The 18,561-nt window shown below is 37.0% G+C and overlaps 1 pseudogene; it reads right to left on the bottom strand.

Annotated features, from left to right (window-relative positions):
* Positions 1–14,621: 14,621 nt before the first annotated feature.
* LOC138919973 (olfactory receptor 5D13-like) lies at positions 14,622–15,554 on the bottom strand (annotated as a pseudogene).
* Positions 15,555–18,561: the final 3,007 nt, after the last annotated feature.

Genomic DNA, 18,561 nt, shown 5'->3' with positions numbered 1-18,561 from the left:
TCCATCAACGTGATTCACCACATTAACAAAATGAGGAACAAAACCCACATGATAATCTCCATAGATGCAGGCAAGGCATTTGACAAGATCCAACATCCATTCATGGTAAAAACTCTGAATAAAATGGGCATAGAAGGAAAGTACATCAACATGATAAAGGCCATATATGACAAGCTCACAGCGAACATCATACTCAGTGGGGAATAACTGAAAGCCATCCCTCTGAGAACAGGAATAAGACAAGGATGCCCACTAACGACTCTTATTCAACATAGTACTGGAGATTTTGACCAGAGCCATTAGGCAAGAAAAAGAAAAGGAGTCCAAATAGGCACTGAAGAAGTGAAATTCTCACTGTTTCCAGATCACATGATTTTATATACACAAACCTTAAAAAATTCCATCAGAAAACTATTACAAATAATGAATAACTACAGCAAAGATGCAAGGTACAAAGTCAACTTACAAAAATCAGTAGCATTTGTATACTCAAGGAACTAACTGAACAATAACTCAAGAATACAATTCCATGTGCAATCCCAACAAAATAATAAAATATCTAGGAATATATTTAACCAAGGAAGTGAAAGACCTACAAAATAAAACTATAAGACATTACTGAAAGAAATTGATAATGACTTAAAGAAACGGAAAGATATTCCATGCACATGGATTGGAAGAATCAATGTAGTTAAAATGTCCATACTACCTAAAGCAATCTACAGATTCAATTCAATCCCAATTGGAATCCCAATGACATTCTTCACAGAAATAGAACACTCTGAAAAATTCATCTGGGGCAACAAAAGACCTCAGATAACCAAAGCAAGACTGAAAAACAAGAAGAAAGCTGGTGGCATTGCAATCCCTGACTTCAAAATATATTACAAAGCTGTAGTAAGCAAAACAGCATGGTACTGGTATAAAAACACGCATACAGACCAATGGAACAGAATTGAAAGCCCAGAAATAAAAACACACATCTATGGACAGCTAATCTTCAACAAAGGATCTAAGAACATACACTGGAGTATGGAAAGCCTCTTTAATAAAAGGTGCTGGGAAAACTGGACAGCCACATGCAAAAGAAAGAAAGTAGACCATTATTTTTCCCCATGCACAAAAATAGACTCAAAATGGGCCAAAGACTTGAAGGTAAGACCTGAAACCATAAAACTTCTGGAAGAGAATATAAGCAGTACACTCTTTGATATCAGACTTAAAAGGATCTTTTCGAATACCATGTCTACTCATATAAAGGGGGAAAAAACCAAAATAAATAAGTGGGACTTTATCAGACTAAAGAGCTTCTGGAAGGCAAAGAAAACTAAGATCAAAATGAAAAAACAGCCCACTAACTGGGATAAAATATTTGCAAGTCATATGTCTGATAAATAATCTCCATAATATATAAAGAGCTCGCAGAATTGAACTACAAAAAAGGAATCAAAAAGTGGGCAGACGAAATGAACAGACATTTGTCCAAAGAAGACATAGAGATGGCCAATAGGCACATGAAAAGATGCTCAACATCACTAATCATCAGGGAGATGCAAATCAAAACTACACTCAGATACCATCTTACATCCATTAGAATGGCTATAATCACCAAGATGAAAAATAACAAATGTTGGAGAGGTTGTGGAGAAAAGGGAACTCTCATCCACTGCTGGTGGGAATACAAACTGGTACATCCACTGTGGAAAACAGTATAGAGATTTCTCAAAAAATTAAAAGTAGAGTTACCATATGGCACAGCTATCTCACTACTGGGTATTAACCCAAAGAACCGGAAATCAGCAATTCAAAGAGACTTATGCACCCCTATGTTCATTGCAGCATTATTCACAATGGCCAAGACATGGAAGCAACCCAAGTGGCCTCTGGCTGATGACTGGCTAAAGAAGATGTGATATATATATATGACGGAATACTACTCAGCCATAAAAAAGACAAAATCGTCCCATTTGCAACCACATGGATGAAGCTTGAGGACATTACGTTAAGCGAAATAAGCCAGAGAGAGAAATACAAACACAATATGATTTCACATATGTGTAGAATATAAACAAACTTATGGACAAGGAGAATAAATTAGTGCTTACCAGGGGAAGGGGGGTGGAGGGTGGGCACAAGCGGTGAAGGGGCATACTTATATGATGTATGACAAACAATAATGTCCAATGGAAATCTCACTGTGTTATAAGATATTATGACCACAATAGAAAATCATTATTGTAATTGGAAACATTGATTCACTTCAGTAAAACTAATTCACATTTTCTTCCAGATATGGACAATCTACTCTTCCAAGCTTGTATTGATACAATTGAATAATATATTCTCATACCTTCTTAAAAATGACAAATGTATTTTGGAAGCATATTTAACTCTCTAAAATCATTGGATATCAATCAATACATTGGTTCCACCACACCCAAAGCAATTAGAACCACTTATGTTTTGCTGGGCCCCTGACAACCTGGCTAACCCTTGCCACATGCTACCAGGAGCCCCTAACACAACAGAAGCTATTTATTACCTGGAATAAAATTATTCATTGTAGATGACATGACCTTGAGCCAGAATCCTAGGGATCTGCATCGGTATTCTCCCACTGGGAATGGCATGATTTCCACATGGCATCTGCTTCCCACCACTGACACCTCTGCACTCTGGACCAGCTCTGGAGACAATTTCTGCCACAGAGTCACTCAAAACTAAGAACTTTCTGTGTCACCTGGTGTATGAGTTTTCTATGCTGCACAGCAAATTATGACCGACCCAGTGGTTTAAACTAATACACATTTTTATTACACAGTTTCTACAGGGCAGCAGTCCAGGCACCACTTGGCTGGGTTTTCTAGACTCTCAAAGTTGCCATCAGGCTGCAATTCATGTGCCAGTGAGAGCTGTGGTTTCATAAGAGGCTCAGGCGGGGAAACATCCCCTTCCAAGCTCTTCAAGTTGTTGGCAGAATTCATCTGCTTGCAGACATAGGACTAATGTACCCATTTTCTTTCTGGCCAATGATCAGCAGCTACTTTCAGATCCTAGAAGCCACCGGCAGTTCCTTGTTACATGGGCCTCTCTGTAGGCTCTCTCAAAATGCGGCATCTTACTTCTTCAAAGCCAACGGTGAAAAGAGTCTTTCTAACTTCAGGGAGGGCCCAGTCTTTGATTTAAGAGCTTCAAATGATTTAAAAAAATGTCACTCAGGATAAACTCTCATTCAATTAACTCAATATTAAGAAATATTAGACCTTAATTACACATGCATAATTGTTCACCCTGCTATATAGCATAACCTAATCAAGAAAATGGCATCCCATTACCTTTGCCTCATCCTACTGGTTAGAAGCAAGTCAAATGTCTCCCCTACACACAATGAGAGAAGATCACACAAAGGTATATACATCCGGAAGTGATAATAAATTACCTTAAGGGTTGTGCATCACATCTTGTATATGAGTCAGAGCACTGTTTCTGGGTGTGGAATGTCTTGCCTCTAAAATCTTGAAAGAGGTCCTCTAAAAGATGTGCTTTCTCTCTTCTGGTAGGGGACACAAGCTGCAATAATTTGTCTTTTATTTTGGACAGGATACTCTGGAATGCTTCTGATTTTTTCACCCCTGAACACATCACTGAACTGGCAGGTCCCTGAATCTCTTCTTCCCTTTGTGTCTCACTACTGCTTTCAGCATAAGACCCACCTCTTGTTTATACTGTGTGGCTAGTATGGTGCTATCAGTGTAACGGGTTGGTGTACTGTTCTGTGGGATGTTCAGGTGATAGATATTTCTTCAAACTATGTAATGACAGAGGGCTACAGGGTTAAAATGGCCTTAATCAAATCATTACATAAATAATTTTATCCATCCCCTGAGAATGTGAATTGTCCCTGACTTCCTTTTAAAATTAAAAGGGAAAGTAATACGTCTGCCAAATCAATGATTGCATGCTATATGCCTTAAGCCATATTCATCTGCTCAAGGGCTATTTGATTGAGTTTTCCAAACTCTACAGTCATTCTCCAAGAACTATCTGTTTTTCTTCTGCCTGAAGGCCTCTTTATGGTTTCTCATACTGTAAGTTCACTGAAGACATTTCCTTAGCTTTTTTGGTATGAGAAGGCTTTCCTCCACCTATATCTTTAAAGAAGATTTCTTAGGAGTAAGATCAGAGCTCTACAGTTATTTTCTTTTCCAATTTACCAATGTCCCTCATTGTCTTCTATCTTCCATCATTCATCGAAGGGTCAGTTCATGGTCTTTCACTTCAGATAGGAAGAGTGCATCACTGAAGACAACAATTCACCTGAAATAACATTTTTAAAAAGGTGAATTCCAAATCTATTTTTAAAGAGATAAATAGAAGTAATCAGGACTAGATAATTAAAGTATCGGGGAGAGAAAAGACCTTCTTTGGTGAGCTGGCAGTCATCAGCTGTTTCCCTCACTGAACACATTTTCTGATTCTGGAAACAGACTAATTTTTAGGTTTGGCACTTGCAGAGAACAGAAGGAATCCAGCAGTCCTTTGTGGACCCCCAAGAATTTAATGATGAATTGAAAACTAAAGAAACCCAAAACTCAAGACGTATTTTCACCAGAGGGCATTAATTATTTTTCTGGGTTGTGTGGGAGGTTGGGGATCTGAACCAGAGAGGCAGATTGAAATACCCTACAGAAATGTCATAGTGTTTAGGAGAAAAATTCTGACTAGAAAATTAAGGCCTTCCACAAAAACTTGACCGTCTCCCCCTCACTGTCTGCTGTTAAGCTGCATTGGGCAGCAGGAGAAAGAACTAAACACAAACTTCAGAGGGTAGAGCTCAACCTTTATCAGCTTTTCAAATCTGAGGGAGATCAGCCCTGCCAGGTCTCAGTCAAAACCCAAGCCACACTCAGGGACAGGGATGCCCACAGAGTGCCTGAGTCAAGGAAACTTTTCCCTGTAGCCTGCTGATTTTAATAGCTTCTTTATTCCTCTCTGGAAGACCTCTCTTCTCCCTTTTATACCAACAATCCTTCTAGTACGTTTATGCCACGTCACTAATCTAATTTCCCTCTCTGGAAAAACCAAAATAATTGTTTTCTTGTCCTGAGCAGACATTGACATATATGCAGGGCCTATCTTTTCTCAGAATTAATAGAAATTTGAAAGTCATTTCTTTGTGAACAAACTACACTCACATCTTGAATGTCAAAATGACAATTACATGAGAAGACAATTATACCTCATCAGTACAATTCTCAAGGGCTTGATAACATAGATATTATGAGAAGGTCATCAAAAGCCAGTGCAGAAGAAGATTTACACACCTTAACAAGTATATGTATATTGTACTATTATACACGCACACACACACACACACACATTTCTTTACTTTAAAGTGACAAGATCTTTCTGAATCTTTTCTGCCATCTCCTGTTTACCCTGGATAACTCTGTAGAAACAGCACTTCATGGAAAACCCACCTCTTCTAGGAAAGTCACTTTTTAAAAGAACAAAGTCAAAAAAGTTCATAAAAGGACAAAAATAGCAACACACATCACTCTCCCTACCTTTCCCCTCCCTGTATCATGGCATATACCAGAGAGAACAATTTTCTCCTAATTTAAAATATTGGATCTCCTTTCTCGTGGGTGAAGACCTAGGAAAGGTATTGTTGAGTCATATGAGAAGTGTTTGTGTGACTTCATATACCTATTACTCCCAGCTGAAATGTCTGAGCATTCCGCTGGCCTCAAGTTTTCACGAATACTTGGCATTTCAGTCATATTAATTTCAGCCAATCTAATTGGTGTGCAGTAGTATCTGAGAGTGGTTTTAATGAAAATTTCAGTGATGACTAATAATGTTTAGTATATTTTCATGAGTTTATAGATGATTTATATGCTTTGTTTTGTCAAGTAACTGCTCAAATATTTTATCAATTCTTTAGATGGTTTGTCTTCTTGTTTTGAGTACAAAGAGTTCTTTAAATGATCTATATACAAAATCTTTGTCAAATATATGTCTGAAAATATTTAGTCATAGTCTGTGGCTTAACATTTTCATTTTCTTCTTGATGTCTTTCACCATTTGACAATTTTTACCAGAAGTTCTTTAAGTTGATGAAGTTCCTTTTATCAATTTTTTGATGATCTATCCCTTCTGTGTTTTATCTAACAAAATATCTGCCTCAAATTTCTGAATATTTTTCAGCATTTTATACTAAAATTTTGTAGTTTTAATTTTTTTATTGAGTTCATAATAGTTTATATCAATGTGAAATTTCAGTGTACATTATTTCTTGACTATCAGCACATAAGTGCTTCCTTTTACTTCCTGTGCCCACCCACCATCTCCTTTCCCCTGGTAACCACTGAACTGTTGTCTTTGTCCATGTGTTTGTCTATATTCCACATATGAGTGAAATCATCTGGCATTTGTCTTTCTCAGTCTGGCTTGTTTCCCTTAGCATAATTGCCCCCAGGTCCTGCCATGTTGTTGCAAATGGGAAGACCTTGTCTTGTTTTATGGCTGAGCAGTATCCCACTGTATATATATTTTTCTTTATCCAATCATCATTCGATGGTTTGATGGGCACTTGGGTTGTTTCCATGTCTTGGCTATTGTGAATAGTGCTGCAACAAGTATAGTGGTGCATATGTTACTTTGGGTCATTGATTTCAAGTTGTTTGGGTAGATGCCCAGTAGTGGGTTAGCTGGGTTATATGGTAGTTCTATTTTTAGTTTTTTGAGGAATCTCTATAGTGTTTTCCACAGTGGCTGCACCAGTTTGCATTCCCACTGGCATTGTATGAGGGTTCCTGCCTGGAGCCGTGGCTACATCATTTGATCAGCTGTTTGACAGGGTCCAGCAGATTAACGCCAAGGGGTGCAGGGTCGCCCCTTGGTGAACAATAACCGGCCGGCCCCTCACATAGTTCTGAAACCTGTGCTGCTTCTAATTGACCTTCATTCCTTTTCCTTTCTTAACTTCTAGTTTTCACTCCTTTGGGTGGCTGCTTGGGAGGCACTACCTCCCGGGAGAATTAAACATAGTAAGAGAATGTGACCACCTGCCAGTAACTTTTAAGATATTTTTCAGTTAATTAATGGAGAAGCACACAGTCCCTTTTGAGACAAGCAGAGAGGAATCCTGCCCAGATAAGATGTCGAATTAGGTTTACAGCCTCCATCTGGTTAATGTTTCCTTCTCCCTCCAGTTCTTTATTTAAATATATATATGCATTGTCCTTCTAAGTTGGCTGGTTAATTGGATGATCAAGAAGTATCTACATATTATTCTTGACCTTCTGCTTTCTGTTAAAATGTTATAGAGATTTTCTCCTAAAAGCAATAAATAATAAATAATTGATGAGTAGAAGGGCCGAGGGGTGCAGAGATGCCCCTCGGTGAAGGATGGCCTGCCGACACCCCTGATATTTTCTGAATTATATGCATGCTTTCTATCAAGGTTATGTCTATACTTATTTCTGTTTTTCATTCTTGAAGATATATAGTTTAGCTTAGCTTTTCAGCCCTTTACTTTACTAACAAAATGATACTTTCTCTGGCAGTGTGCTTAAGGGACTGTTAGCTCTACAATCTAAAAGACAAAGGAATGCTTTCACCCCCTAAAGGGCACAAAAACGTAAAGATGTTTAACTTCCCGCTGAGAATGCAGATAGCCCTTGGAATAAGATACCCTGGAGTCGCCTTTTGTTCCCATTAACCATCTACACTAATGGCATAAATGATTGAGGGAGGCAGGGATGGCTCCCCCAGGATGTAACCAGACGGACTGCTGTCCTGTCTGGAGGCCTGGACCTTCTCTCTTTGATTTAACTTTACCATGAATTACAACAGATGTCTAGGTACCTATCTCTTTTAGCTTAGAGACAACAAACACTAGTTAATTGCGAAGAAGACTACCATTAACCTTATGCTCTATAGAATAGAATGTTAATAAATATTCTTGTGCTCATTTTTTACTTCCTTATCTCTCTGAGAATATTTGTAGAGCTATTTCTGTATTAATCCTGAAAACATATAAACGACACTTGTGCACAGTAAACTTGGACTTGCTAACACCAACCCAAGTCTCACATCCTCTTTATTTTCCCCTCATTGCGCCGACGCCGTCCATCCCTCAGGAACCTGGACTCAGCCGGGGTGGGACCCCGGCAGGTTCCATTTTCTCCACAACCTCTCCACCACTTGTTACTTTTGGTCTTAGTGATTATAGTGATTTTAACATGCGTAAGGTGGTATCTTAGTGTAATTTGATTTGCATTTCCCTGATGATTACTGATGTTGAACATCTTTTCATGTGTTTATTGGCCATTTGTATATCTTCTGCAGAAAAATGTCCGTTCATATCCTCTGCACACTTTTTGATCGGGCTGTTTTTATGTTGTTCAGTTGTGTGAGTTCCTTATTTATTATGGAGATTAACCCCTTGTCAGATATATGATTTGCAAATATTTCCTCCCAAGTGGTGGGTTGTATTTTATTTTGATCCTAGTTTCTTTTGCCTTGCAGAAGCTCTTAGTCTGATGAACTCCCACTTGTTTATTTTGTTTTGTTTGCCTCGGCTGAGAAGACATGATATTCAAAAGATCCTTTTAAGTTTGATGTCCAAGAATGTATTACCTATATTATCTTTCAGGAGTTTTATGGTTTCGGGACTTATATTCAAGTCTTTGGTCAATTTTGAGTTTGTTTTTGTCTATGGCATGAGATAATGGTCTACCTTCATTCTTTTCCATCTGGCTGTCCAGTTTTCCCAACACCATTTATTGAAGAGACTGTCTTTTCTCCATTGTATGCTCCTGGCACCTTTGTTGAAGATTAGCTGTCCATACATGTGTGGTTTTATTACCGGGCTTTCAGTTCTGCTCCCTCGATTTGTGTGCCTGTTTTTGTACCTGCACCATGCCGTTTGGATCACTATGGCTTTGTAGTACCCTTTAGAGTCAGGGATTGTGATGCCTCCAGTTTTGCTCTTTTTTCTCAGGATTGCTTTAGCAAGTTGGAGTCTTTGGTTTCCCCTTATGAATTTTAGAATTCTTTCTTCTATTTCCATGAAGAAAGTCATTAGGATTCTGATTGGGATTACATTGAATTTGTAGATTGCTTTTGGTAGTATGGACATTTTAACTATGTTTATTCTTCCAAACCATGTGCAAGGAATCCCTTTCCATCTCTTTATGCCATTATCAATTTCTTTCAGTAATGTCTTATAGTTTTCATTGTATAAGTCCTGCACCACCTTGGTTAAATTTATTCCTAGACACTTTACTCTTTTGTTGCAATTGTAAATGGAATTGTATTATTGAGTTCTCTTTCTATAAGTTCATTATTAGAGTATAGAAGAGCAACTGATTTTTGTCAGTTGATTTTGTACCCTGAAATTTTACTGTAGTTGTTATTTCTAATAGTTTTCCAATGGATTCTTTAGGGTTTTCTATATATAAGATCATGCTGTCTGCAAACAGCAGGTGTTTCACATCTTCACTCCCTATTTGGATTCCTTTTTCTCCTTTCTCTTGCTTAATTGCTCTGGGCAAAACCTCCAGTGCTATACCGAATAAGAGTGGCGAGAGTGGGCATCTTTATCTTGTTCCTGTTCTCAGAGGGATAGTGTTCAGGTTTTGCCCATTGAGTATGATGTTGGCTGTGGGTTTGTCATATATGACCTTTATTGTGTTGAGGTAATTTCCTTCTATCTCCATTTTGTTAAGAGTTTTATCAAAAATGGTTGTAGGATCTTGTCAAATGCTTTCTCTACATCTATTGAGATGATCATGTGGTTTTTATTCCTCAATTTTTGATGTAGTGTACTACAATGACTGACTTACAGATGTTGAACCATCCCTGTGCCCCTGGTATACATCCCACTTGATTGTGATGTATGATTATTTTGATGTATTGCTGAATTCAGGTTGCCAACATTTTGTTGAGGACTTTTGCATCTATGTTCATCAACAATGTTGGCCTTTAGTTTTCCTTTTTTTGTCTTGTCCTTGTCAGGCTTTGGTATCAGAGTGGTGTCAGCCTCATAGAATGTGTTGGGAACTGTTTCATCTTCCCTAATGTTTTGGAATAGCTTGAGTAGAATAGGTATTAAATCTTCTCTAAAAGTTTGCTAGAATTCCCCAGGAAAGTCATCTGGTCCTGGATTTTCATTCTTTGGGATGCTTTTGATTATTGTTTTATCTCTTTCCTTGTTATTGATCTATTCAGATTATCTCTTTCTTCATGATTCAGCTTTGGGAAGTTGTAAGAGTCTAAGAATTTATCCATTTCCTCTAGATTATCTGTTTTGTTAGCATACAGTTTTTCTTAATATTCTCTTGTAATCCATTGTATTTCTGTAGTGTCCATTATTTCTCCTCTTTCATTTCTAATTTTGTTTATCTGAGATTACTCTATTTTTTCTCTGTGTAAGTCTGGCTAGGGGGTTGTCAATTTTGTTTGTATTCTTAATGATAATTAAGAATCTTATGCAAAGCTCTTTGTTTCATTGATCCTTTCTACTACCTTTTTTGTTTCAATAGCACTTATTTATGCTCTGATTTTTATTATTTCTCTCCTTCTATTGACTTTGCACTTTGTTTTTTCTTCTTTTTCTAATTCAGTTAGGTGTAATTTCAGATTACTTATTTTGGGTTTTCTCGTTTGTTAAGGCATGCCTGTACTGCGATGAATTTCCCTCTTAATACAGCTTTTGCTGCATCCCAAATGAGTTGGTATTGTATGTTATCATTTTCATTTGTCTCCAGATATTTTTCAGTTTCTCTTCTAATTCCTTCAATGATTCATTGCTTGTTCAATAGCATGCTATTTACCCTCCACATCTTCCCTTTCTCAGCTTTTTTCTTGTAATTAATTTCTAGCTTTATAGCATTGTGATTGGAAAAGGTGCTTGTTATTATTTCCATTTTCTTAAATTTATTGACGCTTTCCCAGCTTCCCAGGATATGGTATATCTTTGAGAACGTTCCATGACATTTGTGAAGAATATGTATTCTGCTGTTATTGGATAGAGTATTGTATATATGACTATTAAGTCCAAATGGTTTGGCTTTTCATTTAATTTCACTGTTTCTTTGTTGATTTTAAATCTGGATGACCTATCCATTGATGTGAGTGGAGTGTTGAGGTCCAGTACTAATGTTGTGTTTTTATTAATATCTTCTCTTAGATTTGTTAATAGTTGCTTTATGAACTTTGGTGTTCCTGTGTTGGGTACATAGATATTTGTAAGTGTTATTTTTTTTCTCGATGGAGTGTCACTTTGATCATTATATACTGCCCCTCTTTGTCTCTCTTTGCTTGTCTTATCTTGAAGTCTACTTTGTCTGATATAAGTATTGCGACACCTGCTTTCTTTTGTTTGCCATTAGCTTGGAGTATCATCTTCCATGCCTTCATGCTGACCCTGTGTTTTTCATTGGAGCTGAGATGTGTTTCCTAGAGGTAGCGTATTGTTGGGTCTTGTTCTTTAATCCATCTTGCCACTCGGTGTCTTTTTATTGGAGAAGTCAATCCATTTACGTCTAGGGTGATTATCAGTATACCAGGGCTTAATCCTGTCATATTTTCACTCATTTTCTGATTCTCCTGCATTCCCTTTGTTTCTCATCCTGTGTGTTTTGGTCTACCACTGAATTATGTAGTTTTTTATGATATGTTTCCCTTCTTTCTCCTTATTTATTATTTTGTCTCTGTTCTGCTTTTTTGTTTAGTGGTTCGCATGAAGTTTGTATTCAGAATCTCATGTATAAGATAGTCCATTTTTTGATGGCCTCTTAATTCCTTAGTCTAAACCAATTTGGTCCCTTTCCTCCTCCCCTCCTAAGTTGTTTATCTTTCATGTTATTGCATTTTGTGTTGTGAGTTTGTGGTTCGCGTGACGAGATTATCATTGTTTTTGGTGTTTTCCTTTCCTTTATCTTTAATGATATACTTGAATATTTCCTATCCTATTCTGATTTTGTGTACCTTTTCATCTCCTTACTGTGTGATTTGTAACAACTTTCTCCCTTTTTTTCAGGGATGAGGGCTTTCTTGAATATTTCTTGTGGGGGTGGGGGTCTTGTGGCTATGAACTCCCTTAGCTTTTGTTTGTATGGGAAAGTTTTTGTTTCTCCATCATATCTGAAGGATATCTTTGCTAGATAGAGTATTCTTGGCTGAAAATTTTTGTCTTTCAAATATTTGAATATGTCATTCCATTCTTTCCCAGCTTGTAAGGTTTCTGTAGAGAAATCCACTGAAATCCTGATAGGGGTTCCTTTATAGGTTATTTTCTTCTGCCTTGATCCCCTTAGTATTCTTTCTTTGTCATTCATTTTTGCCAGTTTTACTATTATATGCCTTGCAGTAGGTCTTTTTACATGGCATATCTAGGATATCTGGAAGACTTTTCCACACATACTTCCACCTCCTTCTCCAAGTTTGTGAAGTTGGCTGTTATTATATTTTTGAACAGACTTTCTGCTCTATTCTTCACTTCTTCTGGAATACCTATGATTCTTATGTTGCATTTCCTAATTAAGCTTGATATTTCTCAGAGACTTTCTTCATTTCTTATTAGTCTTAGCTCTCTCTCCTCCTCTGTGTGGAACATTTCAACATGTCTGTCTTTGATTATGCTGATACACTCCTCTATGATGTCCACTTGAGCATTAAGGGAATCCATATTTTGTTTTATCTCTTCCATCATGTCTTTCATCTCTAATATTTCTGATTGGTTCTTCTTTATAGTTTCCATCTCTTTTGTGATGTAGCTCCTGACTCGTTGAATTGTTTCTCTACAGCCTCTTTTACCTCTTTGAGTTTTTTGGTGATAGATATTTTGAATTCATTGTCATTTAGGTTACATATTTCTGTGTCCTCAGGACCAAATTCTGGGTACTTGTCATATTCTCTCTGGTCTGGTGATTTGACATACTATTTGATATTGCTAGATGAGGCAGGTCATATCTTAGGCAACTTGATATTATGTGGTTGCGGTTACCACCTATCACCACTGGGTGGATGTCAAGAGCCAGATATCCTGAGCCCTCTGCCTTCCGCCAAGATCCCAGGCAGTGGAATGGGCACAGGGTGGGTGAGGGGAAAGGGTGCTTTCTCTTGCATGCTTTCTTGGGTTTCTCGCTCCTGCTATCTGCTTTCCTGGGGTGTGTGCTTGATGAGCCCACTGTTGTGAAAGCTCTTGCCCCACTAGAGGTCTTCTAGGTAGGCTGCCAGACCTTGGGGGTCCATGAGGTTCCCACAAATGAGCGTCCCCTCTCCCCTTTCTTCCCTCTAAGAGCCTCCTGACGTTGTGGATCACAGTGTATTAGGTGAGGGAGCAAAGTTTTCTCTTACCCTGGTCCAGCTCTTCTGAGGGGGCTCCAACCTCTCCACCCTCCATTGTATGGCTGTGTGGGTCTCTCCAATGTTTTTGTGTCGTGTTAAAATGTCCTCTGTTGGAATATCAGTGTCCCTTTTCATTGTATGTTCTACGGGAGAGGATCCCAAGCAAGATCACTCTGCCATGACGCTAGCATCACTCCTGAGGTTTTAATTTTTATGTTTAGATCTATGATCCATTTCATTTAATTTGAGGTAATAGATGTGTATGGTGTAAAATAAAAGTTATAAAAGTTAAGGCTCACTTACCCATATGTATATTCAGTTATCTTACAATTATTTGTTGAAAATCATCCTTTCTTCATTGAATTATAATGACACATTTGTTCAAATTCAAATGACAAGATATGCTTGAGCTCACTTCTGGTCTTTATTACTGTCCTACTGCCTTTATTATACAAATTTTTTTGAATAAAATACGATATAATTTTAGAGAAAGCAGAACAATACTTTATTCAATTTTGTTTGCTTGTCAATTGGCTAGAGTTTTCATGAGTAAAAGACAACTTCTGCCATTCAATACAATAAAGAGCATAATATTCATTGCTGTACAAGGTATAGTAAGCTTAGGCATTTTGTTACATCCAGCTCTGGAATATGAGCTTCCTAATTACTATTATAAGGAACCGTTCTTGATCTGCACGTATTTGTTAAGCTGAGAATTAGTTTTACTTTGGAAACACACATAAAAATTACACCAAATGACAAAGTATTTAAAAATAATTTACATATGTTAGAAAATATGGGGGCCAGCCCAGTGGCACAGCTGTTAAGTTTACCTGTTCTGCTTCAGTGGCCCCTGGTTTGCTGGGTCATTTCCTGGGTGTGGACATGGCACTGCTTGTCAAGCATGCTGTGGCAGGTGTCCCACATATAAATCAGAGGAAGATGGGCATGGATGTTAGCTCAGCACCAGTCCTCCTCAGCAAAATGAGGAGGACTGGTAGAAGAATTTAGCTCAGGGGTAATTTTCCTCAAAAACAAATTGCAAAATGTGGTCCAAGAATTTTAATTTGTAAAATTTTGATTTACATGTGGCTTAGAGAAATTTAAAAAAAAATATGCAAAAATCCGTAATCATAAGATGTCATACTGTCATAGATATATTAACTAACATCTTATTGACTAAATAGATGGAATCATCAACTTCACTATAAGAGTTAAACAATCTGAGCATAGAAAATAATTTTTTAGAATTACAAAATTTAATCTAACAATATTATATTGTTTTGGCAAAGCAATTTTCTGACAACTAATTTTCTGAATGTGTCTTTCACATCTTTTTCCCTAAGGCTGTAGGTCAAAGGATTCAGCATGGGAATCACCACCATGTAAAACATAGATGCCACTTTAACTGTGAGCCAAGAAGTTTTAGGAGTAGGGATACAACATAGGGAAATGTTGGTTCCATGGAAGATGGTGATGGCTGTCAGGTGAGAGGCACAAGAGGAGAAGGTTTTCTGGCCCCCACTCTCAGAAGGTTCCTCACAACAGTAATAAAAATGACTATATAAGACATCAGAATAATTGTCAGGCTGCTCACCTCATTGAATAGGGCAATAATAAAATGCAGCACGTGGCTTATATCAAAGCAGGAGACAGAAATAATTATGCTATTTCTATAGCATATGCTGGAAAGCAATGCTAGAAGAAAATATGTGTCTGCCAGGGAACACATTACACCCCATGAGTAAGACCCAGCCACCAGCAGAGCACATGCTTCTGGGACATAGTAGTGATGTAGAGCAAGGGAGGACAAACTGCCACAGAATGGTCATAGGTCATCACTGCCAACTTGAAAGTTTCTATTACTCTAAATATACAAGCAAAACAAAACTGTAGAATGCAACTAGAGAAAGAGATGGTTCTATCTTCCACAATCAAGTTCTCTAACAATTTATGTGTTACTATGGTGGAATAAAAGAAGTGTACAAAGGGCAAGTGACTGAAGGAAAAGTACATGATTGTGTGGATTTGGAGGTTGATCTTGATGATTATTTTCAAGCCAAACCCCCCACTGCAGTGACTGTGTCGATAGACAAGAAAACCAGGAAGAGTGAAACCTGGAGTTCTGGGTATTCTACAAAACCCAGGAGAATAAAAGTGGGTATGATGCTTTCAATTCCTTCAGATAACATCACGATTCTTGTTAAATAAAGAACCAAAGGTTATGCCTGAAAAGCAAAACTGAATAGAAGGGAGAAATAGAGAGAAGAAAGAGGCTTCTTATGTCTGTGTGTAGTTGCTATGTAGAGCAGTGATTCTCAAAGTGTGGCCCCCAAACCAGCAGCAGCAGGAGCTCCTGAGAATTTGTTAGGGATGCAAATTCTCTATCCACATCACGAACTTCTGAACCCACAACTCTGGGATGGGACCCACAATTCGTGATTTGATCAGTCCTCCAGGCAATTTTGATGCCTTCTAAGTTATGAGAACTAGTGGTATGGAAAGCATATAGTAATAATTGTATTGTTTAAAATTCAGCCCTTGTTAGTATAATTAATACAGCACTGAAATGTAAATTTAGAGCCAAAAGAAATTGTAAAGCAGAGAAGCAAGAGAGGCAGAACAGAAGCACAGAGTACTCTGTTTATGGTTCTAAGAATATGCTAAGGATCCAGGAGATCAAATTACATTGCCAATAGTGCCAAATAATCTTAGCATTAATTATTTTATTTTTGACCTTTCATAGACATAACACAGAATTAAATACCCATAGAATTTATGAGTTGGAATAAATCTTAAAATGTAACTGGTTTGTGCCTTCCAGCTAATGCTTAGGAATTCATTACAGAATTTTATACATGAAATGATCGTGTGCATTCCATCAAAACCTCCATTAATGGTACAATTCCTCCTGGGGTAATTCTGTGAATCTTTTGTTGACACTTTGATTAGCATTTATTTTATTAATTAAAGTTAATTAAGTTTCAATTAACTATTTGCTAATGTGTTTTTATGTCATCCACTCTGATATATATATATTATTAAATTATAAATAGATCATATAAATTATGTATATATGATATTGAGATTTTTAACAAACGTGACAGTATATTTCAATGGATATGCTAGTAAAATAGCATTATATTTCCAGGACATAAGAGATCTCAGAGGATACAAAGAAAAAGTTAAAAGCTGAATTCACAGTCTAAATTCTGCCAAATTCTGGGTCTTATATCTGCCTCCTTGACTATGAAGATATAGAATACAGAGAATTATAATTGAGTGTTACTCAATTGGCCACAAACTATGCAATTAGTTGAAACACTGTCTCCTATGTCATTGTGGTAGGTGCATTTTCTTCTAAATCTTGAGAAAATCACATCGTCACTTCTATCCCATTAATTACTTGTAGATATGGAATTATTGAAATAATACATTTCGATGGAACAAAACATAAACTGTAGAATTTTAAATAAAAGAAAAGGGAGAATGCAGAAATAGCTGTTCTTACCTCAACTGTATTTCAAATTTCACATTCAAGTTTAGAGTGGAGAATCTTGGGCAATGCTACCTTAAACAAAGGATGAAGGTGACCTTTGTCAGTGATATAATGTGGAGATAATTTACCCACCTGATATTATGTGATGAGAAAAGCTTCACCTCTATGACATTCTTCCCCCTGAATCCATAATCCCAGCTTAATATGAGAAAATCATCAGGCAAACTCATACTTGGAAACATTCTACAGAATGTCTAGCAGGCACAACTTGGGACTTTCAAAGTCAATCATAGTAGGAAAGAGTGAAAAATTTTCACAGACCTGAAGAAGCTGGGGAGACATGACAACATTAAATGCAATGTGGTACCCTAGATTGAATCCCAGAAAAGAAAGAAGAAATTAACGGGAAAAAACTGATGGAATCCAAATAAAGTCTGGATTTTAGTGACCATAATTCATCAATGTTTCTCATTTTTAATTTTATTTTATTGCGGCAAGAACACTTAACATGAGATCTACCCTCCGAAGAGATTTTTTTCAGTCTACAATACAGTATTGTTGAGTACAGATAGAATTTTGTTTGGCAAATCTCTAGAATTTATTCATCTTGCTTAAATGAAATTTTATGCCCATTGATTTGTAGCTGCCCATTTCCCCATCCCCCAGTCCTTGTCAACTGTCATGCTACTCTTTGTTTCTATGAATTTGATTAATTTAGATCCTTCATATAAGTGGAATCACACAGTATACGTCTTTCTGTGACTGGTTTATTCCACTACCATAATGTCCACAAGGTTCATCCATGCAGTCACATATTGCAGAATGTCCTTATTTTTAAAGACTGTATTCCATTGTATGTACATGCCACATCTTCTTTATCCATTTATCTGTCCAAAGACATTTAGGTTGTTTCCAAATCTTGACTATTGTAAATAGTTCTGCAATAAATATGGGAATGCCAATATCTCTTTGAAATCTGGATTTCAATTCTTTTGGATAAATACCCCAAAGCAGGATTACTGGATCATAGAGTAGTTCAGTTTTAACTTTGTGAAGAACCTCCATACTCTTTTCCATAGCAGCCATACATTTTGCATTCCCACCAATAAGGCACAAGGGTTTCCAGTTCTCTGTGTCGTAGACAACACTTGTCTTCTGCCTTTTGATAAGAGCCATCCTGACGAGATATCTTTGTGATTTTGATTTACAATTCCCTGATGATTAGAAACATTGTACATTTTTTTCTTACACCTATTGGTCACTGATATATCTTCTTAGAAGAAATGTCAAAATCAAGTCCTTTGCCAACTTTTTAATTGGGGTATTAGTTTTTTTCCTATTGAGTTGTATGTGTTCCTTAGTATGTATTGGCCATTAATCTTCTTATCAGAGGTATGGTTTGCAAATATTTTCTCCATTATGTAGGTTGCCTTTACATTCTGTTTATTGTTTCCCTTGCTGTGCAGAAGCTTTTGACGCATGTATAATGGTAATTGTGTAAGATGTTAACAATGTGGATAATTGAGTGAGGTATGAAAACCCTCTGAAATCTCTTTACAATTTATTTTGTAAATTGTAAATTATTAAATACTTTAAAATTTATTTTAAAAACATCAACATTCATATTAATAAACTTATTTCATTGGATCTCCACCACCAGAGCCAGCACTGCTTTATGCCAAGATACCATCACCTCCAGA

This window comes from Equus caballus, chromosome 21 (genome assembly GCF_041296265.1).
Source record: "Equus caballus isolate H_3958 breed thoroughbred chromosome 21, TB-T2T, whole genome shotgun sequence".
In the NCBI taxonomy this organism is placed as follows: domain Eukaryota; kingdom Metazoa; phylum Chordata; class Mammalia; order Perissodactyla; family Equidae; genus Equus; species Equus caballus.
This window is presented reverse-complemented; position numbering and strand designations above follow the sequence as displayed.